Source organism: Hippocampus guttulatus, chromosome 1, assembly GCF_054856545.1.
Source record: "Hippocampus guttulatus isolate MCC_2025c chromosome 1, RoL_Hgut_1.0, whole genome shotgun sequence".
NCBI classification, from domain to species: Eukaryota; Metazoa; Chordata; class Actinopteri; order Syngnathiformes; family Syngnathidae; genus Hippocampus; species Hippocampus guttulatus.
Genome location: NC_141261.1, coordinates 7,422,809 through 7,447,061, shown reverse-complemented (window position 1 = coordinate 7,447,061; position 24,253 = coordinate 7,422,809). Strand labels below are relative to the sequence as shown.

General features: G+C 41.6%; 1 protein-coding gene across 4 annotated transcripts in view; it reads right to left on the bottom strand.

Annotated features, from left to right (window-relative positions):
- The window catches only part of hdac7a (histone deacetylase 7a), a 60,010-nt gene that overhangs the window by 32,945 nt on the left and 2,812 nt on the right, over positions 1-24,253 (bottom strand). For 3 of the 4 annotated variants that reach the window (XM_086107169.1, XM_086107195.1, XM_086107186.1), the window contains exons 1-2: positions 13,525-13,701; positions 12,712-12,785 (exon numbers count right to left, since the gene is read on the bottom strand). The gene's annotated coding sequence lies outside the window, so the exon portion shown is untranslated. Of the gene's footprint in view, positions 1-12,711; positions 12,786-13,524; positions 13,702-24,253 lie in introns of those variants that run through there. The other variant, XM_086107178.1, reaches the window with a different exon arrangement.

Below are 24,253 nucleotides of genomic sequence, written 5' to 3'. Positions count from 1 at the left end.
TGCCCCAGCTGGTGTTGTCATGTTGCTTCCACAGTGCCCTTGAGCATCTGATGTGCACGCCTTGGCCTCCCAGGGGAAAGTTTAATATAGTCATTGAGACAAGAATAAAGAAGAGTTTCACCACTAAGTGCTTCAGTAAGCTGCAGTGATAGTCATCTGATAAAAAAATGTGTGTGTATTCAAATATTCATTCGTCGCCACATACACTTGTTCGCCCATCTCTGGCATTTTACATTGTGCGTTAGCCTTGTGCTCGCGGTAATTCAAATTTGACAGCAAACTGTCAGAGTCAATGAATAGCTTGAAGTTTATCTTCTGAAGAAAATTCCTCTTGGTGCCAAACTGCTGCTTGTCGCGTAGTGAGTTGAGTTTGCTGCCAACAACGAGTGCTTGTATCAGATATTTTTGCTGGCAAATAAAGGCGAAAATAAATAAATTATTATTATTACTATAATAATAATCTGAGCTACGTCTCCTAATCCTACCTATTTTTTTTTAACTTACAAATTGGGTCACTCATTCACCTTATTTTCCCCATTATATTTCATCCCTGTTTGAGATGGTAAAAATGAACACAGTTCTGGTATGTCGTAACAGAGGGAGAGGAAATATGTTTAAAAAAAAAAAAGACAAACTTCCATTTTATATGGAGGCCTTGGCCTTTATGCAGTTAATTTTAACAATGCAAAGTCCCAAATAATGAACGGATGTTATTGAACATCTGATTGACAATGGGTGTGTAATTTCACTGAACCTAATCTGAGTGATGAATTAAGGTCAAAATTGGGTGGCCACGTTTGGAGTTACAGACTAATAAACTGATTTCAATGTAAAAGGAAAACGGATGCCTTGATGGCATTGGGAGCTATGTGGGAACGATGCTTTACTTTGATTGCCATTGTTACAAATTGAGGGGACGACATAAAGGATTCTTAAAATATCAATGCCTTTATTACAAAGATTAAAGTATTTAATAGGTGACCCAGAATGATTGCAACCCATATCCCAAAACACAAGTATTTTCAAGAATTCCACAAAGCAACAGAAACCTCAACTGTGGCGAGAACTGCGTGCATAACTGAGCTTCAATAAATTCAACATTTAGGTTGGCAACATTCCTAAAAGCCCATGTAAGAATCAAAAAGAAGACACCCAAGGTGGGTTATTTCACCTGACTGCTGCTGGTTTTGCAATGTTACATGTGCACCTTTTAAAATTTGCAGGCAGATGCTTTACCAAAGACCACCTGTTGATCAAATATCAAAAATGTCTGCACTGAACCGCAGTAGGCGCTCAATCCTTTAAAATAAAGAAAGACATAATTCACAATGTTCCCTTTTCCCTTGACTGACCAAAACATGGTTTCCCTCAAGCTTCATCATCTGTCTACCAAGGCAAAAGATGAATACAGTCAGAGCTCAGAGTATTTACTGAAAAAGTGCAAAGAGCTGAGAAAAAAAAACATACTCACACACATAGTTGCTTAACAAGTCTTGTGCAACACAGGATCTCTATGAATAGTCTCGTAGTGGAAGTGAAGGTCACATGCTCTTTAAACTGAGGCACTCAGTTCCAAGAAAAAAATGACTTCATAAGAGTTGCCAAAAATTTGATTTGCGTAAGTGGAGCTGTGTAAGTTTGACCGTAGAACTCACTATTTGTATTTCTATTATTTCCTATGGGAGATAATTCAAACAAATCTGAGGTCGACCAGGAGGCTGATGTGATTATGTTTAGATGGGTGGTATCTTGGCTTGTAAAAAGGAGAACAGCCAACTGTTAGTTCCTTACGGAGCCTACGCAATATTGGTGAACCAACCTAGACACCTCTCATGTTGAGTTAACATTAGCATGAACACCAAAATGACCATTCCAAATAAATCATAGTGCTTGCACAAACTGTTTCACTGCATGATTTTTTTTTTCAGACCGTAATATGAAACAACACATAATAACAAAGAGCTGATATACCGTAAAAATCAACACTTGACTCTGGAGCACAAAGTCCCTTATGCTAATATGAGAAACAACAACTGTTTTACAAAGACACGTCATAAAAACAGTCTATAAACATTCCACGGGTCGCTGTCATCTTCCACCTGACTCAGTGGGGCACCAGAGCCACCAGGTGTGTAACAGCGATTGACAAATGACCCCTTCTCTTGGACTTCATCTCTCTTCAGTTCTGCCGATCTCCTTCACATCAAACACATTCTCCACATTACACAATACAGATAAAGCCACTGGACACAGCAGCTAACTCTAAGGATAACTCCACTTTATCTTTGGACGCAATCACAGAGAGCGCACAGATGGTCAACCCTTATCACGGCCAACTTAAAATACACACGTCCAAGAAACAAATGTTATGTTTAATAACCGTGGTTCAAATACTTGTAAATAAAATGTCTTATCAGTGGAATGTTGTCGCCAAAACTACAGTATGCATTTCAATCATGCGTCCAGGGTGTAAGTAAACCTCATTTCCAATGTATGCTCCAACCAAACACAGGACAAGCACTTTGGGTGAAGGATGGAAGGATGATTGATTTGGTCAGCGGCGTTAGAATGGGCGAGTCATGAAAAAGTGGCGACAAGGTGACTGATGCTTTGAGAGCTTGAGGTGGTGGTGGTGAAGAGATAGGTAGCTACAAAGAATTGCTATCAGCTTTTCAGCTGATATACACAATGGTATAAATCGACTTATCTGGTTAGCTATTCGGCTACTCTTCATGCCTGGCCCGGTTTGATTTAACTCAAGTCAACCCTTAACACCGGATATAGTGGTAATGAATACAAAATACCATGAGCTTAGCGCCCTTAATCACTAATTAAGGGTGCTAAAAAAGATAATTACACCGACACTGTATTGTACGGGGCCTGTTGCCAGTGTTTAGCGCTAGAAGCTAGCGGTGCTAATAATGGTGCACTCAAGTCTATAGGGGTGTTCACACGGCACATATTTGCACCGGCGCTGCACCGATGTATTTTGGGGGGTTGTGAACACACAACAAAGGAACAAACTACACAAACAACTCTGAGACAGTCCAGTCTCCTACAAAAGGAAAGATGTTACCAGCCAAGTCTTGTTATTAAACAAACACATGACGGAAGTCCGACAGAGCGCAAAAGCAACGCATTCTCGCCGTACGTAAACTCTTCACAAGCATTTGCTCTGGAGCAAATTTAACCCAGTTGCGTTCACATGTGCAAATTTACACCGGTGCTGCTTCGCTAACAAGCATTTGCTCCGGAGCAAATTTTTAAACCACCTCCCTGAGGTGGATCAAATTTGGTCCGGTGTAAGCTGTTTTCCGGGGCTACGCCTGAGCTAATTTGCACGTGTGAACGCTCTACTGGGGCAGCCCTGGCGTAGCACCGGACCAAATCTTGCCGTGTGAACACCCCTAATAGACCATTGCTGTTTAACGGAAAAGTACACTGCATGATGATTAGATTTATATGATAGATGACATTTACAATACATTTCTTTTTGCGCTGATGATCAACGATACATATTTACTCACAGTAAAGCAGCTGCTATTGCTAGTCAAAAGAGAGTGAAAATTAAGTCATTAGCCTTTGAATTTGAATGATATTAGCATAATTTGTGAACACGTTCCGTCCAATTTCAGTGATGGTCTGAGTCAATGTTGGCAGTAGCTGTGGTCTCTTAGCAACTTAGAGATGGCAGAGATGTGAACGCTGTTATTCCATGTCATGAAGTGTCCCTCCATATTACTTGTGCTTGCGTTGACATTTATGGTCTTCCTTTGTCTATTTTAGGCCTTGGTGTAATCACAGTTGATTTTCTGTTGCTTAGCATTTTGTAATATTGGCTTGCAGCTAGGGAAATACTTTAGGAGAGTGTGCACAAAAGAGAGATAAGAATACAAGCTATAAAAACGGTAAATTGCTGGGGTTCCCTGATCTAACATCTAAAATAATTCAAACTAGGCGATAACACTTTTTATATATATATATATATATATTTTTTTTTGAGGCTGTCATGGTTACGAGGCTGCTATCGGCCCGATACACATCTCTGGTATCGATACTCGCCCACCCCTAATTAAAAATTGACATGTTCACTGAAATGGTACACTGTTGTGCCATAACATTTGTAAAACAACATATTTCAAATCACCAATAATGTAAAAGCACTCATATTTAACAAAGTCCGGTGAATTTGTGGAGACTCCTCTGCTGAGACTTAGTGTTAACGAGCTCTTTTGCACAGTTCCTGACATCCATCTTAAAAACAGGCCTTGAATGGAGCACACCACAAGGGTTATTAAAGGCTTTCACTCTGTGGGAGGGCATCAAGGAAATAATCCAGTGATTCGTCTTAGTCACTGAATGAAATGCTTAGACAATGAGTCCAAGTCTTAAAAGGTAATTCAAACCGTTTGGTTCACCTATATTTTCATAAACTGCCTCGGTAGATTTTTGTTCTCAACCGGTCCTTTCAGAAACCGACTCAGTAAAGCCTTCTGACAACTTCTGAATGTCAGCAGTTGTTTCTGGTAAGCAATTTTCTCAGCAAGTCCTTGGGTGTCTTGAAAGGCGCTTATAAATAAAATCTATTATTATTATTATTATTATTACTTCTTGCTGAAGAAAAGACAAAACCAAAAAACAAATAAAAGCATTCAAAAGGACAATGGGCAGAGGCCTTGAACTTGTTAGGTAGACTGCCAATATATACGAAAATAAATACTGGAACGTGAGAAAATGTTTGTAAATTGTTTGAAATTCAATAAACATCCACATTTTCCACTTAGTAGTTCTGATTTGATGAAGTGATGTGGTTATGTGCTGAATGATGTCTGCAGGCCCTCTTGGCATGATCACAGGATATATCTCGATGCATCTATCAGCACATCTGTCTCTGGTCGTTCTCTTGATTCGTGTCAAGCTTGTCTTTTATCCGCCTCTCTGTGAAACTCAACAGGATCCAGATGAACTTTTTTTTTGTTTTTGTTTTTTTAAACCAGGAGCCCAAACCTGAAGTTTTAGGGCCGCAAGGAGAAAATATATGGGCACACATTGTAAATGTAGAAGTAACTACTCACATTTCCACTCATTTTAATTATATTACTGATAAATAGGGATCGGTACTGAACCCCGGTACGAAACTGGCCTTGGTTTTCAAAACTGGAGTATCCATGAATTCCACCTTTAACGGTTCTTTTAGCGGTCCGTATTTTCCGCACCTAAAAGAATTCAATTTTCTCAAAAGCCGACAGTGCACCTTACAATCCAACGCGCCTTCTATAAGGATCAATATTCAGATTTCTTGGACGTAGTATTTTAAATGTTCTGTAAGGTGTTTTGTTACAGCTGCGGAGGTTGTGAAAGCTCTATACAAATAAAGCTGTATCTATTGTCGTCCGTTTAGCATAGCTCCATCTACTGGATGCATAATGCAACCGGAGCCACTATTGTAGCTTCTATTCTATGTGCCTTTTAATGCGGTGGGCGCTCTATACATGAAAACAGTTTTAAAATACGGCATGCAGAAAATACGGCAATTACAAATAAGTCATAATAAATGCACACGCAAGATTAATTTTAAAAAAGGGCAAATTACTGGTATAATTATGAATCTGAAAAACGTGAAAATTGTAAATATATTAGTGTGAATACGTTTGAGACAAATCCCTCCCCCTACAAGAAGAGCAGACCACTAAAAGTTGAAGAAAATAACATTCACCTAAAAACAAAGCCTTTGTTTATTTTTGTGCCTTCTTTTAAAATTATATCAAATACGCACCTTTGTTGCAGACAAACTTCTTGTTACCGTAAAATATTAAGTATTGATTTATTTAATGTAGACATTTATCTCCAGTCAGTGTCACCCGTCACACCATATTAAACAACAGGATGCCTATTAAGGCACCTTTACATCAGCAAATATGGTCATGCAATACCCCCCCCCCCCCACCCCCAAAAAAAGAGTGTGACTTCATCCTGTGCTGGTGCAACCACCTGAAAAGATTTGGTTGCACGCGGGGTTCCAGTCCAAAAGTTAGTATGGTGCTGTGCCTTATAGTGTGGTGGGCTAAGAAATGTGTGATCAGGAATGAGTACGATGTTCCAGCCATTCCATTTGGCACAATACATCACAGTGCAACATTTTGCCAGGACATTTAAACGAAACATTCGTGGGAATACACACAAACAATGACAAAAACTGACGTGTTCACTCACTAACAAGCAGATGCAAACAGTCATACTTGAACGAAACATTGTGTTTCTCCCCTCCCTTACAACACCGCACTTTTTAAAGTCATCTGAAGCCATAAACATCACAGGGCACCATTCGTCTCACGCACGCACGCACGAGTCCGCCTATATGAAGCAATAATATTCCAAGACTAGCCAATCAGTAAGGTCAGTGATGTGAGACGTCCATGAATGTTTGTTGTGGTTGCCAGAGGCTCAGACAATGTCAAAATAAAGCGATCAAAAACAGTCCGCTTCATAAAAGTCATTGGCATGCACTGTGTGTGTGTGTACAACGGGAGGACAAACCAGAAGGTTTACCCAGCTGACCACAGCAGGAAGCATTGAGCTCATAAGGCTAACGTAAGATGACCCGATTTAAATAAATGGAAATGGATTAGCTGGTCACGATCAAAATTTTTTTGAGTCGATTATTCTATTGATTATTCCATTAATTAATCGAAGACTTGGATTTAAAAAATGGATTTTGCATTAAAAAATGATTAGCATCATATTTTTTTTTCTGATCAATGTTTAGCAAGCGCATGACGGTTGATTATTTGGCACAGTTCAATGATTTAACAAAACCAAATAGAAAACGATTCAGCCATATCACATGAGAGGGATGATCGACGCACCAACCTGAATAATTCCGTGCAGGCTCCAAATGCTGTACTCAAATGTGAGGCTGGCGCACTCAAGAATCGGTGGCCCCTCGGGGAGTATAATACACATTACCCCTGGCATATCAAGTGATGTCATGCACCTTGGGGCAGCACAATCGAGCCGTTTGTTCAGTGGGTCAAAAATAGCCGTCTAGTGTTACAGCCATTACTAGACCGAGTCGTACATGATTTTTGTGCACACAAGGCCCAAGGGAGTAGGTGGCGCCAAATGATCAGCAAAGGTTAACAAGCCCCTGTGATCACAGCAAATGTGGCAAAAAAAAAAAAAAAAAAAATCTGTAACAGGTTTAATGACTTCAAAAAGCAGAAATCAACAAAACGTGGCTAAAATAACCTCCAGCAACCGAGCAAAACTGTCCAAAAGTTCATTTGGTTCAGTGGTAGTCATACTACTAATACTAATACTCTCAGATGAGCATGAAGGCTTCAACAATACACTTGTCAGCTGACCCCACAAGTGCTTGAAAACCAAGACTGGTGGAAAAAAACGAAACATGAGCACCACCACATCTTCATCAATTGTGCCTGTTGTTATCGGTTGCCCCAGAAGCAAACACACGCATCCACAAATGGCGAGATAAACGTGGAAAGAAAGAGCACCCGCATTTGCCCACATTATGTGAACTGATTCAAGTCATACTTTCCTTTGTTACAAGATTGGAGCAAGAATTTTAAGTCTCTTTGTGGGCATTACAGGGGACAGGACTGACTGGTTCTTATATAAATCTGATTGTGTTGTATCTGCACGCGAGTACGCACGTAGAGTGTACCATATATGAAAGATATGCTTTGTGTACGAGGTGAAAATTAAATCGACCACACATATAGAATGACTTTGGCATTTTCTTTCTGATCTTAGATAGTCCCGCTGACACAAGTGTGGTGGTCAGTAATCCGTCGCTACAACACGGTTCATCTTTCACGGTGTCGCTGTTTCATGGATTTTTTTTATTATTATCATTTTTTTAACAGTGCATTGTGTTCTGCCTCCTGATTGGCTGAGGGACTGTCGACTAACGTCAGCAGTCTCCGCGCCTCATCGCTGCACAGCTTGCCAAATTTTTCTCCATGACAAAACCCGAAATGTCGACAAAATGTTCTGTGCTGTATTTCTAAAAAATGTCAGTTGTTTGTAAGAAAATATTTATATTTTCAGGGGTTTTTAATGCTTGGGCTTGAAAAACGGTTTACTCGTTGGTTTCATTCAATACAGTATTGTATTATACATGTAATAATTGTAAAAAAAAAAATTAAGATGAGTACTTCACGGATTTCCATTACCATGGGGCTTTTTGGACGGAAATCGTACATGAGGGTGTCGAATGGAAAATGGGTCCTCAATAAATGGAAATAAGACACAAAATAAGTTGCAATTTGCGATAAATGAGGATGGATGGAAGGATAGATGGATGGACGGATTTAGTGGGATTATGTAAAAGCTAGTTAAGACATGAACATAATTAGGTTGTTCTGAAACTCCGAAAATGTTTGTTGCAAATCCATTTTTTGACATTTGCATGACTATGTCGCGCAATGAACACATCCAAATATGAATGCCCTCATTCGTCAACCATTGTGATCTTACATCATCCTCCATCATAAAGTCATATTTTTGGAACATTTTGCTAACTGCCTTGGTGGAAATTTGAAAAACTCAAGATTCACAAAAAGGGACATGCACGATGCCATCCCCTTTTTGCATACACAGGTGAGAGATGTACTGCTTATCACGTTGTGCATCACTAGCTGGAATGGACCGATACGACTGCAAAGCATGTTCAAACTTACTAGGGAATTGTATGAGAATATACAGTGCATTGATCAACAATATATGCATTTCAAACCCTGCGATTGGCTGGCAACCGGTTCAGGGTGTCCCCCACCTACTGCCCGAAGACGGCTGGGATGGGCTCCAGCACCCCCCGCGACCCATGTGAGGATAAAGCGGATCGGAAAATGGATGGATCGATATGCATTTGGGAAAGAAACCAGCCATGTTAACCCATCGACAGTTGGAGTTACTAAACGTGGATGTCATATAATAACAACAATGACAACAATAATCATTATCATCGTGATAATTGTCTTTGTCATGATTTGTGCTCGCTACTTGACAGGTCTTAGAGTTAATACGGATGTGTATTTATCAAACACAATAGATAAGAGGAACAGGCATAGTAATTGTCTTAATGGTGTGGAATAGATTCAGGACTATCAAGCAATCATCATGCGAAGCCGTATTTAATAATGACTCGGGCTTAAGAACGTGAAGGTGCAGTTTGAGTCCTGCTGTGAACAGAAGAAGAAAAATGCCAACTACCTGTTGGCATACTAGTCTGCTTCCTGACTCTTGCCGAGGTGCCCTTGAGCAAGGAACTGACCCCACAGTAATTCATGCCTTTGTCACATCCCGCCTCGATTACTGTAATGCACTTTACTTTGGAGTCAGCCAATCCTCCATGAAGCGTCTCCAGCTGGTCCAGAATGCTGCTGCTCGCCTTTTGACTGGCACACGTAAGAGGGAGCACATAACTCCTACTCTGGCATCCCTTCACTGGCTCCCTATACATTTCAGAGTTATTTTTAAGATCCTATTATTTGTTTTCAAATCTTTAAATGACCTTGCGCCACCCTACCACTCTGAGCTCATATGCCCCTACACACCTGCCCGGCACCTCAGGTCTGCAGACCAGACATTATTAGAAGTACCAAGAACTAAACGGAGGCTCAGAGGGGATCGAGCCTCGTCTTTGTTACTGATTTATTGCTTTTTTGTTGTATATATGATAGTTGCTCCATGTACAGCACTTTGTATGCAGCGATGGCTGTTTCAAAGTGCTCAATAAATAGAGTTGAGTTGAGTGTGTGCACCCCTTTGACTCTGACATCTCTTTTTGCATGCTTGCGTGTGCTCTGATTCTCTGTGTGATGTGCAGCATAAATGTACTGTAAATCAGAGTGTGAGTAAAAAAAATATATATATATATATAGATATATAGATATATGTTTGGGGGGGGGGGGGGGTTCCCTCAGAGGGGGACTTGGTGATTGGTTAGCTCGTCCGCCTCACAGTACAGCGGTCATGCGTTTGAATCCGAGCTGCGGACTTCCTGTGTAGAATTTGCATGTTCTTCCCGTGGGCTTTCTCCGGGTATTCTGGTCCGTCCCCTCCCCCGCTGCATTCCAAAAAACATGCATGATAGGTTGTTTGAATGCTCGAAATTGTCCCTAGGTGCTAATGCGACTGTGAATGGTTGTTTGCCTATGTGTGCCGTGCGATTGTGCAATTCTTGAGGAACTGTTGATTTAGTCTCAATTAGATTGCAGTTAAAAGAAGGCTAACGTTACATCAGCAATAAAGTATTAAATGTTCAATTTAATGAAAAAATAAAAATAAAGCATTAAATTGAACATTTAATTGCTTTATTATTACTTTCTTTAATGTGAATAAACACTCTCCTATATATTGTTTGCCATCATTTAGGACGTTGTGTAGAATTAAACTGCCGATCCATAATAAAAGGATGTGTGATGTTCGGGTGTGTCACATTTTTTGCATGTGATTAGATTGTTGCTACATCATGACTTTTAACTATTCAAACAACGGGCTCGGTAAGGAAAATTAATTGAACTGTGAGACAACGGTGAAGGAGCCAGGGTCAATTCCACTGTGTGGATTGCACACATGTAACCAGATGCTGTAAACCCATTGCCATGACTTCACCTTTTTCCACAGGAGTACACATGCACACGCACGCGCAGCCAATGCAGCGCCGTCGTCGTAGACTGGCACAGAACGAGCCAACCCCTATTGTGAGCCCAGACGTCCATTGTGATCTTACACAGTGCGATCACACAGGCATGTATGTGCCTCTTGGAGTAGAATACACAAAGAAACAGCTGGCTAACTGGTTTACAATGGGGCGGAGCCAAACATTTTAATCTGAGACATGCGGCGGAAACCCGAGTCAGCAAGATGTCTTCAACCAAGTTTTAGCAAGGGCTCGACACTGCGACCAATACAGTATTCTCGCAAATGATGCCAACTTTTACAGTATGCGGTGGTTAAAATGTCATCCGGTCACACTAGCATGAGTGCATGATTTACTATCCCGGCTGGTACTTTAGGGGGGGAATACAGCAAAGGAGCTTGGAGGGCCGATGTGTCATATGTCAGACTGCGCACACAAGGCGGATAAATCCGCCTGGGCTGCGCGTCAGGTTAAATCCTTCCTGTATAAAAGAAATAAATAATAACTCTCCAAATCTGCACGTGTATTTTGCCACGTTTATGGCAACCGAACTAAACTAGTACTATTTGCTTGATAAAGAATGGCTTCCCATTCAGCTGGCTCCCATTCACTGAGACGCTCTTTAGGCAACGGAGACTGCTCGTTTGTCATCCAGCGTTCCGTGTTGAATTATAAATACTGTTAGGTACCACTGTGGTAAAACACAGTATGCGGCCGGTTGGGTCTCCAACTATCAAACGCTTGCTAGCTTAAAACTCGGTAACTGCTGTATTGTACGTGTTGTCGGCTGATCACTTGGATCACTGGTGCCCATATAGCAGGCAGATGTTTGTGATTAAATATTTCTATTAGCGTTTACAATACATTCCTTTTTTGTAGTTCAAACAGATATGGTCAAACATTGACATCTGTCACGCTAGCGAGACTTGAGGTGCTGTTAAATACAGTCGTACATTTCAAACTCAAATTGAAAAAGCAAATCTCTCCATGCAGTAAACATTAATAGTGACAAATATCTAAACAATGCGGCCTTTTTATCAGTCTAACGAAGCTGACATATATCAGGTGATATCACTTGTATTTTTACTTAATTACAATCAATGGTCCATCTCGTCACTTACTGTATGTTTGAAGCCAAACGATACTTCAGGTTCACACCATCCCGAGTCACCAGCAAATCATATGATAATTCATTATTCATCTAAATGATCAGCTTTCTTATGGTATTGTAGATGATGCCGCCACAGAGGATAACCAGTAATTGCAAAGAGGAAAAGTAACAATAACAAAACCGCTCAAGGAACTGTGACACAAGAAAGGGGCCTGGATCCTACTCTGTACACTTTGGGCAGTACAATATATTAATTAAAATATCATGTATAATTTCATATGCAATTTGAGTAAAGGTGAGGAATTTTACTTTATTTTAGTTTTACAGTATATTTGCCTTGCGAGTGACCAGTTACTAGTCCAGGGTGTAGTCTGTGGTAGTTGTAGTTTTTGTTTCATCAGCGATTCAGATCATGTATGGATGGATACTTTTATTACACTCTAGTCACTAACTTCTCTTCACCCTTTTGTGACAAGAACTGTAAAAGGTTACATAAAACATTATATAGAGTTAGTTGTGGAACAGATGTGCATCATGTTAAAAAAAACATCTGGGGGAATGCACCTTGCAGTTAAGCTTGACGCATGTTATTGCGCTCACAATAGATAGCAGACAAGACTGAATGAGCACAAATGAAAACCACAAAAAGGTGAAATTCATCTTTCCAAATAGGCCAACACCTGTTCCATGTTTTTACTGCTGTTCCCTTACTTGCGAACATCATTGGCCATACTGGAAAAAAATTGCTGCCAGCACAGCCGTGTCGAAACACTGTAGCCAATGTGTGAGATTTTCCCCCAAAAAATCTAAATGTCACCCTGAGGGAGCTTATTGTGGATTGGTGGCATTTTCCCACATGAATGTTTCAATGTTGACAACTGTGGCCCATTTTTAATGAGTTCAAGTGAAACATCACAGTCAGTCATAAACCTACCTGGTGCTGAATGAAATTTGCTGGACTGCCCCTTTTTATAGCTTTAGATTGCTCGTTTCGGGTGCCGATTCCATCTGTGGGAACAAAAAACACAGAACACAAATTGAAGTGCAAATCACATGCAAATACTACGAGAAGATAAACAATCTCAAATGTCAGTGAATCCCCCTTCTGTGCTGCGCCAAAGTAACCCCGAACTCCTGCCGCTTGTGGTTGTTTCAATGCGGACAGGCAGCCAGGAAATGCAGATAAAAAGTTTTATGAGGCGTTATTGTACTCCACATTATGCACCTTGGTGGATGCATCCGCATGCAGCCAATGCAAGTCAAATATTAAACCCCAGATTTGTGTGAATGAATGACACAATGCCTGTGCAGGTATGGCTTGGCCAAAAGAAGGAAAGCTACCTCAAGTGCACACAAAACACAAAACTAACCACTGATGGGGAGGCAAAACGCGGAGGACATTTCAGCGTAGACTTCTGAAATGTTGATGCTGTGTACAAAACAACAATCCATCTTTCGGAGCAACTTCGTATTGCTGTGTTTTTGGAAACATCGTTGTTTTAAGTGACGAGTGACTTTGTATGTTTTACTACATAAAAGTTCTAATCATTGAAAATCGACAAAAAAAAAAATACACCAACGTGTCACGCGGTTCACTAAAAACGATTGCGGGTGAAACACACTCACAAAGGAAAAAACACCTGTGCACCTCCTCGCTTTTAAAACAGTTCGCAACTCCAAAACTACAACGACGTCAAGCAAAAGGAAAAATAGGGCGAACAAAGTTCCAGCTGTTTGTACATCAGACCTTGGAAGACAAGAGTCGACCCGTACGCGTATCCAAAACTCGGGGAAGAATATCCAGCTAACGTCGGTACATCCGTGAGCCGCGGCGACCGTGAACCGGAGGTGGCGGCGCTTTTGTCAGCAGGCTCTCCGGCGGCGCTAAGGAGGAAGAAAAGAGTTGTCGCGGCGAAGTTGTGAAAAGAAAGTCCGCCCCCTCCTCCTTCTCCCCCTCCTCCTCCTCCTCCTTCTCCCCCTCCTCCTCCTCCGTGGCTCTTTCTGCTGACAGAAATAGCAAGCGAGCAAGGCGGGCCCTCCCAAAAATAGCCTCGATTTCACTCGGACCTGGATCATTGATTTCACCGACGACACATTCCCATGGGATGCACGCGACAGCATATCTGCATTTTCTCATAACTTTTGTCATCATCATTATGAACAGAAATCGAGGCCAAAGTGAGCGCTTGAGTTGATCAATGGAACCTACTCTGTGGCTCCATCTACTGCCAGTCAAATTCACACCCGGCAGTGTTGCACTTGTTTGAACGGAGCCGGATGAAAGCGACTCATTAACATTCTAAAGGTATTGTGGGAAATTGTGTTCGGTGAAAACAGCACTTCTATTTGGGCTGCTTATCAACCTCCAAATCCCAAACTGTAATTGGCCCGTGCGTTTCGTACCATGCATCCGGTGGGACTTTTACGATTTAATCTACCTCCTGATACGACCACCATCATAGAAAGCATGCATACAATACAGTGTGTCAAACTCAAGGCCCGGGGGCCAGATCTGGCCCAGCACATCATTTTATGTGGCCCGCGAAAGCAAATCATAAATGTCCACTTCCATGATGCTTGCTAAAAGCTCTGCCAAAATTTTTTATTCTCATATTTAATAAATTGAACACATATTGTAAGCATTTTCTTGTGACTAAACCCCTCATTACAGTAACTTAATCAATCGTTGAATAAACCGTTATTATTGACTTTTTTTATATGCTGTCAGTCACAATGGCCCTCCAAGGGAAACGCGAACTAAAATGTGGCCCACAACAAAAATTAGTTTGACACCCCTGCAATACACAAATGCAGTGTAACGGCCCAAAATTGTGCCATGTAATTCATCTGGAGCAGTTCAGAATTAACATTTGTCTGTAATCACACCACATTAATACCAAACATAAATGCATTTCATATACACAGATGTATTAATGGGTGCAAGTGTGTTTTGGTTCCTTGTAAAGCCTCTTCAGAGCTTGCTGATGAGCTGATCATTTGAATTGGGTGTGTTGCAAGAGGGAGAGAGAGAAAACAGGCAGGGCAGTGGCCCTTAAGAACCGGAGCTGGTCATGCCTGCTCTGGACAAATATTGTCCAAAGTAGCAGCAAATTCTAGCGGGAATTGAGCAAGGCTGACAGATTTCGCTGGTCGTCCGATCTTCCACATAGCTTGAATCAACATTGGCATTTCTCATAGTTGCTCGCTTTAGGATAGGCAATAAACTCGACAACCGCTTCCAGTCATCGCTATTGCACAAGCCGTGACTGCAATGTTTCACCATGATTTATGTGGGAACAAACTTTATATGTCACCTAATAAAGCAGCTTTTCGCAATGGTTCGTAATGCTGAAAGATAATCTGATACAGGATTCTTTGTGACAGTTTTTGAAAAATGTAGGATGGGACAAACTTTATATGCCGCATTTATCTATGTGGTGTTTTGCTGCAGCATGTTTGTTTGTCTGAGGTCTGATACACATAAATTTCTTAAAGCTTCTTTTGTCTGTGACAGAATGCACACATGAAGATTTTTTTTTTTTTTTTTTAAACAGTTTTGGTCGTGTGGTCTGCTATGATTATCACAAGACCGATTCTAATACACCCCGGGCTAGAATCCAACCCTCTAAGGCAGAGCTCTGGTATGATCACAAATGATCTCACGAACGTGAAGACGAGCAGGAACATTCAGGTCTGCGCCGATGCTTGCTGAGTGTTTCGGAAGGGGACCTGAGGCGGGAGTGTTGTAAGATGACGATGTACCAATACCAACAGCATAGTTAACCACTGACTAAACGAACGAAGAAGGAGACAAGCAAGACTTCGAAGGATATTTAGTCCCTTGTAGTTGTGAGCCAACATTCTTTGTGTACATTTTTGTTGAATCAATTCTCTTCATAACCTTTGTCTCTCATTTCTTGTTTCGTATTGCCACTTGCATTTTTATGTCCATGTGACCAGTTCTCATAGCTTTGTTAGTGCTTGCAGCGGTTGTGAAGGCTCCATATAAATAAAGCTGTATTATATTGTATTCCCTTTAGAGTAGTACCATCTAGTGGATGCATAGCGCAACTGCAGCCACTATTGTAGCTTCTATTCTATGCGCCTTATAAAGTGGGGCGCCCTATCTATGAAAACAGTTTATAAATAGGCCATTCATGGAAGGTGCGCTTAATAATCCAAAAGGAAGAAAATACGGTATAATTTTAGAGGATTATCTCCTAAAATTGACAAGCCGTTTGATGTCCATGGTCAGGAATTGACAAAATCATAAACACATAAAGATATTCAGGATGTTTTTATATCGATTTTGCCTCTGTGTGGCGAAAACCAACCACTCTCAAGTCAAGGAAGCGACCGTAAACAAACAAACATCCAACCAATGTCGTTATTTTGTATAAAAGTGAGTTCAACATATGCCAAAAGTATTTTCCAAACCAAGTCTTTCTTTTTTTTTTTTTTTCCGTGTTGCCATTATACACACAAGCTCCTTCGATCTCTCAGGAAACCCCTCGGGAAACATCAGCGCAACATATCCGGTCATGTAGATCACGTGTGAGTGACCATGCGTGTTTTCTGCTTCAGAAGTCACATCCATGCATACATTTTCCAAGAAATTTCTCAGGGCCCAAAACCGTTGAGAAACCTTCCTAGATGGTGTGAATGCAGGACGGCTGTGTCAGCTACATATGAGTAACATCCTATTAGCGTGACACAATGTAATTGGCTTGTACGTTCAATAATAAGAGCAAGGCTGCCCATTAAACAAATGACAACAATAGAGCACATTCTTTGGCCTTTCTTCTTGGCATGTAAAAAGGAGGCAAGCTTTGTCTGGGGAAAATGGCGCCTTATGCGTTCTTCTCATCCCATTTGCGTGAATATGAATAACAGTCTGCATTGTCTTTAGATCCTAATCCAAGCGCTATGTTGTGGTTTCTTTTTGCAGACATTCTCTGTTGATGCCGGCTGATTCCAGTGAAAACAATTGGATCGCAGTACCTGGATTAGACCGAACTGCTTGGGAGGAATGGGGAAACGTGTTGCAACATACTAGTGAAATTTGCATCGTTATTGTCATTTTGCCTATATGGAGGCAAGTTTATGACTGGCCTTTTCCAGTTTGTAACCGAACAGAAGCGTTTACCCCTTTCAGGGACAGTGGTTACTAGAGTGGACAGCTATGCAAATGTTGTTCTCTTTTGTATTAATTAATCTTAATGTCACTGTTGTTCATCAACCACTACAATGGGCCCTTATGTGTGTTGCTATCCAAGGCCTTCTAAGGGGATTTTTTTTTCATACCTAAAGACTAATAAAAAAAAGAAAATCCTGATGTAGGTTATCATGATTTGTGCATGACAGGGTTAATGTGCATTACTGTCTCCCAGTGAAAAGATTCTGGGATGGAAATGTGGCTCGCTCACACGTGATGTGCCGGAAGACCGCATTTGTGCAACGTATGGACCGGGCTCAGACCACTACACCTCAAACTGAAGAAAATAGGAAGTCGGTTCCCCTTGGCAGCTTCTTCTTAAAGGTTTTTGTGTTGAGGGTCAAGTCTGGGTTCTCAGCTGGTCCCGACTGCGTGAGCACTTTTCTTCTTTTTAAAAATGTACAGACATTTTATCGTCTTAATTATATATTCTTTGTATCGTCATCGCTTGTTTTTTCCCCCCCTTTCATCATGTCAGAATTCACAGTTTTTTGTTTTTCAGTCAGGCGGTGCAATTTTTGTGAGTTTCACCCACACTTCTCAATGTCCCCCCCCCCCCCCCCCCCCCACTTTAAACTGTTGTTTGTCTCCACAAAGCTAAAGCATGCGCTTTTCGTGTGATTTTCCGACCTGAGCGTAGGCTAGCCAGGTCATCAAGCGACGGAGCCGAGCAATATTGAAACCAAGTGGCGTGCGTATGTCTATCTCACGAGGGGGGGCCCGCCATCCGCTCACCCTGCCTTCGGGTGTCACTGTGCATCAGTGGGGGAATCCAAAGTACCTTTCTCAGAACACCTCCCTGCGTGGGTGTGTGTCGCAATGTACGTAAGTGTGCATGTGTGCACGCTGGGTCCATTCAATTACACAATCTGCCATGAAGTCTGAATCACATCCGGTTTCATGCTGAAAATAACAAAACCACATGGTGACAGAAAAGTAGTGCAGCAAGCAACCGCCCACAGGGAGAGCGGGATATACACACACACACACACACACACGCACACACACACACACACACACGAGTGCACATGTACACACGCTGCAACAATGTTCATATTTTCCGCAAACATCAATTTTATTAATGTGCTTTACAGACGAAGCACTTTCTTAAAAGTATGATTAAAAACCTCGGCATGGAGCTGGGAGTTAAACATTCATGTACAGACTGTAAACAGACTGTAAACATTTGGCAGAATCTGGCTGAAGTCACAGAGTAAGGAGTAAGTGTCAAAGTTCGTCTTTCGTTCTCCATGCACATGCATTGATTTAATATTTAAGTGAACCAGCACCGATCATTCTATTGGCCCACTTTGGGGCAGGATGTTGTCAACTTTTCACTTAATAGTCGCCTCCCACCTATTCCAACAAACCTTTTATTGAAGAAGTGAGCCTTGAAACAACTGCAGGCCAATTACAGAGATGTACACTCGTTAAATGAGATTAGATGACAGGCGCAATCCCTTGTGACGAGCCCCCGCAAGAACCCATCAGTGTTCCTTTTTTTTTTTTTTTTTTAAATAAAGCCAAGTGGCGACAACCTAATGAGGTGCATATCCAGTTTCATGCAGCAGGCGAACTAAAGCGGATGAGCCTCATTTCCATTTTTTGTTTCACGAAACAAAGTAAGCCTTTTGTACAAAAACTGCCTCTATCCGCGAAATACAATTACAATGCCTGTTGCGCGAGATTGTAAAGTGGAGACAGAGACAGTCAAAGCATTGATATGTACAGATGAGTGTAGGGCTAGAGGGTGGAAGAAAGAAATGAAGAGGGGGGGGGGGGCAGAGGGCTGTTGAGAGCACTATAATAATGTTTGGCCTTGGCCTGCCAGCGGGGTCCTTCCCCTTAAGAAGCCAACAGGAATGTAAAGAATGCTGCATGAGAAGAAAAAGTAAAAGACCGAATGGAGGGGGAGAGAAAGAGTGCATGCAGGGCAAGATAATACAAAAGAAACAAAGAGGAGGAACGTGGAAATAAGATGAGAAGAAGGAAGTCCGGAGAGATTTTTGTTGTCATTGATAGAGAAGACAAGAAACAACGAGGCTATCAGATGTCTGAAAATCGGTTTCGTTTTGTGCTACGACGAGGCACTTATGAGGGTGTGGTCAGAACAACTTGAAGCACCCTGAACTGTTTTCTCCATTCTTGTTTTATGGTGCGCTGAAAACATCACACCTGCAATACCCAACAAAAACTCCTTCGTGCTCCATTTAACGGGAAAGCCGTTAAAGGGAAGACACTGAGCAGACAGCAGGATGTCACATGATAAGCAGATGTCATCCATATTTTTTGCGTTACCCGAATTCCTAAAACTTGAAACAGATATGATGATGAATAATGTGGAACGGCTTAAATCAAATGCCCCTACAGCCATTCCAGTTGGAATTGTATCATTGTAAAATACGCCTCATCTCACAAGTGTTTGAGGGCATCGACGGGATGAACTATTTTGCAGTTTCTTCCTCCTTTCTTTGTGGCGTCTTAGTAAGACATTCAAAAACAAAGGACAGATCGCAACCATAATTGCTCACAGAAAAAGTGTGAATTTAGCAAACCAATCCAAAGAAGAAAATCATCCCGGAGCAGATCGTGTGCTCGACAGGTTCCACCGTAGATCAACCGTTTCAAATCTTCACTAACCTCTGTCCACACAGACATGAAGGAGTGTTCACACGGCAACAACTGCTTCAGACGACAAAGTGTATGCAGAAAAGTGGTGAAGATTGCACGACTGTCTGTGTCCTATGTGTTGTGTTGTGTTGTTTTTGCTATTTTGACTTCAAATTGGCGCCGCGAGAGTGGCTGCCTTTCCAGCAGCTCCTATATTTTGTTGTTCTACTTCTTCCTTTCATAACTTTGCTGCTGTGAATTGGGAATTTCTCCATTGTGAGACTAATAAAGGTTTTCTTATCTTTTTCTTATCTTAAATGCTAGTTTGCGAGGCAGCTCCGATATAAAATGGGACGTGTGAACGCTATAAGGGTAGACTCGCTACGGTGTGAGAAGAGTTGAAAGGAAGTACAGTGAAACTCCTCTACAACCAACCTAAAAAATACCCCCTAGTGTGAAAAAATCTTCATGCATTAACACCATTCCTACTTTCCTGCCCCCCATACAACGAAAAAAAACCCTGTTGCGTTATATGAAATAGTTTTCTCTGCTCTTTCCTCGCGACGAGATTCACTACAATGAAGTCTAATCCAACAGTGACTTCCACTGCTTCGTTCCCTTTTTTTCTTTCTACACTGACTATATGAAGTGTCAAATAAGTGTATGCTCATACTTATGCACTATTGGAATAAAAATAAAGAGTACACATACGTTTGTGTGTGTGTGTGTTTACATCTGAGATCAAATTTGCTACAATGAAAAATCCCCTGTTGTGAAAAATTTCTTGCTGCAAACATGATTTTGTTGTAGAGGAGTTTCACTGTCAGTTTACACATGTGCAAGTTTTATTTATTTTTTGTATTGCACAGCCGCAGAAAGTGCTGTGTGAACGCAAGTGGGGCTGCACCGGGGTTAACACGCTTCTCTTTAGTCAGCAGCTTTTTACATGTGAACGCTCCACAAAATTTACCACGGTGTACGATATATCTCAACAAAATACGTCGGTGCAGCACCGATGCAAATGTGTGCCATGTGAACACCCCTATGGACAAGCATCGATTCATTCCAACTCAAGGCGACAATTGACATTCACTTTGGTGGGTGGGAGGAGGCACCCGGACACAAGCCACACTGGAACACAACATGCAAATTCCACAGAAGCAAAAGCGGAGCAACACCTAACGAGGTATAGGAGGGGCGGGGGGCGGGGGGGGGGGGGGGGGGGTGAATGATTTACAACCTCTTTAATCTGAGAGTAAGTGAGGTCAACCCAAGCGACAGCACATACAAAGTCATCATGACAGGGGAACGACCCACAACAACCTCAGGATGTTTGGAGTTGCGGGCAAATTGTTCACAAACCATAGCGACCACAAAACTATCCCGAGGATATCAAGCGCTCGCACAAGCACAAACACACACGCAGACGTGCACACACACAAAACAAGTTGGAAGTCTCACAGTGTCAATGCACGAGCCGAAAAAGGTCTGTATGTCTTGAGTATGTCTGTGTATAATAAAAACCCATGCAGGCCAAATATAACTCTCCGCTCTTGTTGGCCATCCCTCACCGCCAGTTCATCGCTCTCTTTGCATTCCTGTAAACAATCAGCTGGAAAAAAAAACAACAGTGAAGCACGTTTTCATCGGCAACCATCACCTACTCAAGGAGACTACAAGGGTGATGCGGATGACTGTCAGATTTCTGCAAAAAAGACGCTTTCTCATTGAGGCCACTTTTATCCTGTCTGGAGGAAATCAAGACCTGGATGGCACTAAAATTCTTGAATTTCAATTAAAAGAAAACAGAAGCGATGGTGTTTGGTCCCAGTGGCCCTTGGACATCCCATTCTGCCTACTTTGGCCTCCTGGCTCTTTATTTTAAGCCAACAGTCTCGAACTTGCGTTTTAAACCGGGACAGTGATTGGACTGGCAAATTGGTCCTGTTGTTAAATGCAGCTTCTTTCATCTTAGCTGGCTAAAGTAAAGACTCTCCTTCCTCAAGAGCACTTTGAAAAAGTAACTCATGCCTTTGTCACATCTCGGCTGGATTTCTGTAATACACTTTAATTTAGAGTCAGCCAATCCTCCATGAAGCATTTCCAGTTGGTCCAGAATGCCGCTGCTCGCCTCTTGATTGGTACTCATAAGAGGGAGCACAAAATTCCTACTCTGCCATCCCTTCACTGGCCCCCGAAACATTTTAGAGTTCTTTTTATTTCTTTTCAATTCTTTAAATGGCTTCGTCCCACCTTACCCCTCTGAGCTCCTCCGGCCCGACGTACCTTCCCCGTGCCACAGGTCTGTGGACCAGACATTATTAGAGGTACCCAGAACTAAGTCGAGGGGATCGAGCCTGTTCCGTTGCTGGTCCCTCTCTTTGGAATGACCTCCCACTGAACATTCGCCAAGCCTCCTCGCTGCCCATCTTTCAAAATCGTCTTGAAATTTATTTTTATTCTTCTGATTTTGACTCAGCATGAGACTTGATTTTTAGTTTTACTGTTTTTGTGCTTTCTTTTGTTTTTGTTATTAATTTATTGTTTTATTGACTCTGTCTTACCGTCTGACGTCTTCATAATTTTTTAAAATTGTTATTTTAAGTGTAGAGACAACTGTTTCATGCATTATATAACTTAACAACAGAAATGGACCAAATTGCTCCGATTTTTTTCCCCCACATGTCACTTGCCACTTGTTGCTAAACAGAATTTATTGGGCCTAATCCTACCTGCCTCATACACCAGTGAAAAGAATTTGTGTATAGAAAATGTAAGTCCATGAGACTGTTTGAATCAATAACTGGGGGGTGGTGGGGGGTTATTTAATTCCACAGTTGAATCACTAATATTTTAAACAAACAAAAATATGTAGTCCTGATTAATGAACTTTCTGAGACTAATGCAAAGAGTATTATTGACGTTTTGTATTTTATGTAATGTAATGGAAACTTTCTTGTTCGAAAAGCACAACCGGATGATTGTAATTTTCCACCACAAGTGGGATGCGACAGAGTGAGCACACAGTCTGCCTGACCAAGATAAGATACGGTCACTTTGTTGTCTCAGCGAGGAAATTTATCTTGGCCGCTCAAGTGATTTTCTGTTACGAGCCGCAGCACTGGACACGATAGAAGTACGGCACGGCCACCTCAGCCCGCTGCAGAAAGTGACACCGGGCGCACATCACTTCTATCGGTTTCTGTCATCGATGATTGATGAAAGCAGAGTTTCTCAGCTTGTGTTTTCTTTGGTGCTGGCAGTGAAAGGTTACACCTCGCCTCTTTGCAGTGCCCTCCGTGCGACATTAAGAGGCAGAACGAGAGTGCGTAAGAGGGAGACAGATGGGTTTTCCTCGCAGGATATCCTGTTCTAAGTAGAGCTGCTGAGCCCACTCTGACCTCCTCACCCCTCTTGACCCATGACCCGCTCATGGTTTACACTCACATCTTCAATGATTCCCAATCGCCTCAAATCTCTTCATTTTCTTGCGATTCAGCGATAGCCCTTTCAGCTTATTATTTTGGCTTCGTTTACTCACCGGTGTGTTTGTCCGCTTTGCTTTTGTGTATGTCTTCCTTCTCTTTGTATCCGCGGTGCTATTTTCATCATTTCCAATTCACCATTACCAAAAACTAGTGTTGAAGCGAAGGAAATCACGTCGTGAGCCACACTCATTCGTCAATAAAAGTCTGGTGAAATCATGCGCTTCAAAATGCTGATTAAAACATCAAATGCGTAAATAGGTTGGAATGAATGTGGGTACATACAGTAAGTGATGAGACTGTACATTCTCAAAATGTCAACAAAAAAAGAACATGCGACCTCCAACCTCTCACCATTGCCACTGAATCACTTTCATCTCTTTTTTTCTCCCCCCCCCCCCCCCCCGAGAAATGTATTTGGCAGAATTGCATTTTAAAGTACAAAGTACATTGTTGCACCATTATCTCCAGTACAAAATTAGTTTTTGGAAAATAATGTTGTCCTCATGGCCTGGATATACTGCTTGACATCCAGCATATAAAAGCGAATAGCTTTTTAGCAGCCAGCACTTGTGGCAATGAGCAACGTAATGGAATCAAAAACTCACATCATGATTGATCCCCCAACTGCAAGTGTCGGTAATTACACAGACTACAAAAATAACACTTATAACAAGAGCACCAAGGGACTTGTTGGAATACATTTTGTCATAACTCCTCTTCAAAAGGAGAGGGGGTGAAGGGGCATCCACCTGAGGGGGGCATCCACAGCGACCCCCCCCCCCCGACCGCTGTTGCTGAAAATTTTTATTTGGGCTGAAAAATATGTCTTTTGGTGAGGCAAGATACCAGACGCGTTTCAACCGGATTTTAGGTGATGCCCATTATAAACAGACTTTTTTTAAATCTCATCATTACTTTGCAGAATTGAGAACCTTTTTTTGTTATAATAGTTTTATATTTTCCATTTTAGTCCGTTTTTTAAATTATTTTTTTCTTTTGTTTTGAAGGGTTAAACGTTTTTTCCCCCCAAAATACTTTGGTTTAGTTTAGTGTTTATTAGTTTTAGTCTTAATTTTAGTTTTAGTATGGCCTGACATTGAAATAAATACAGTTTAAACCTTGTAAGCTCATGTATGAAAATAATTGACAAAGAGGAAAACAAA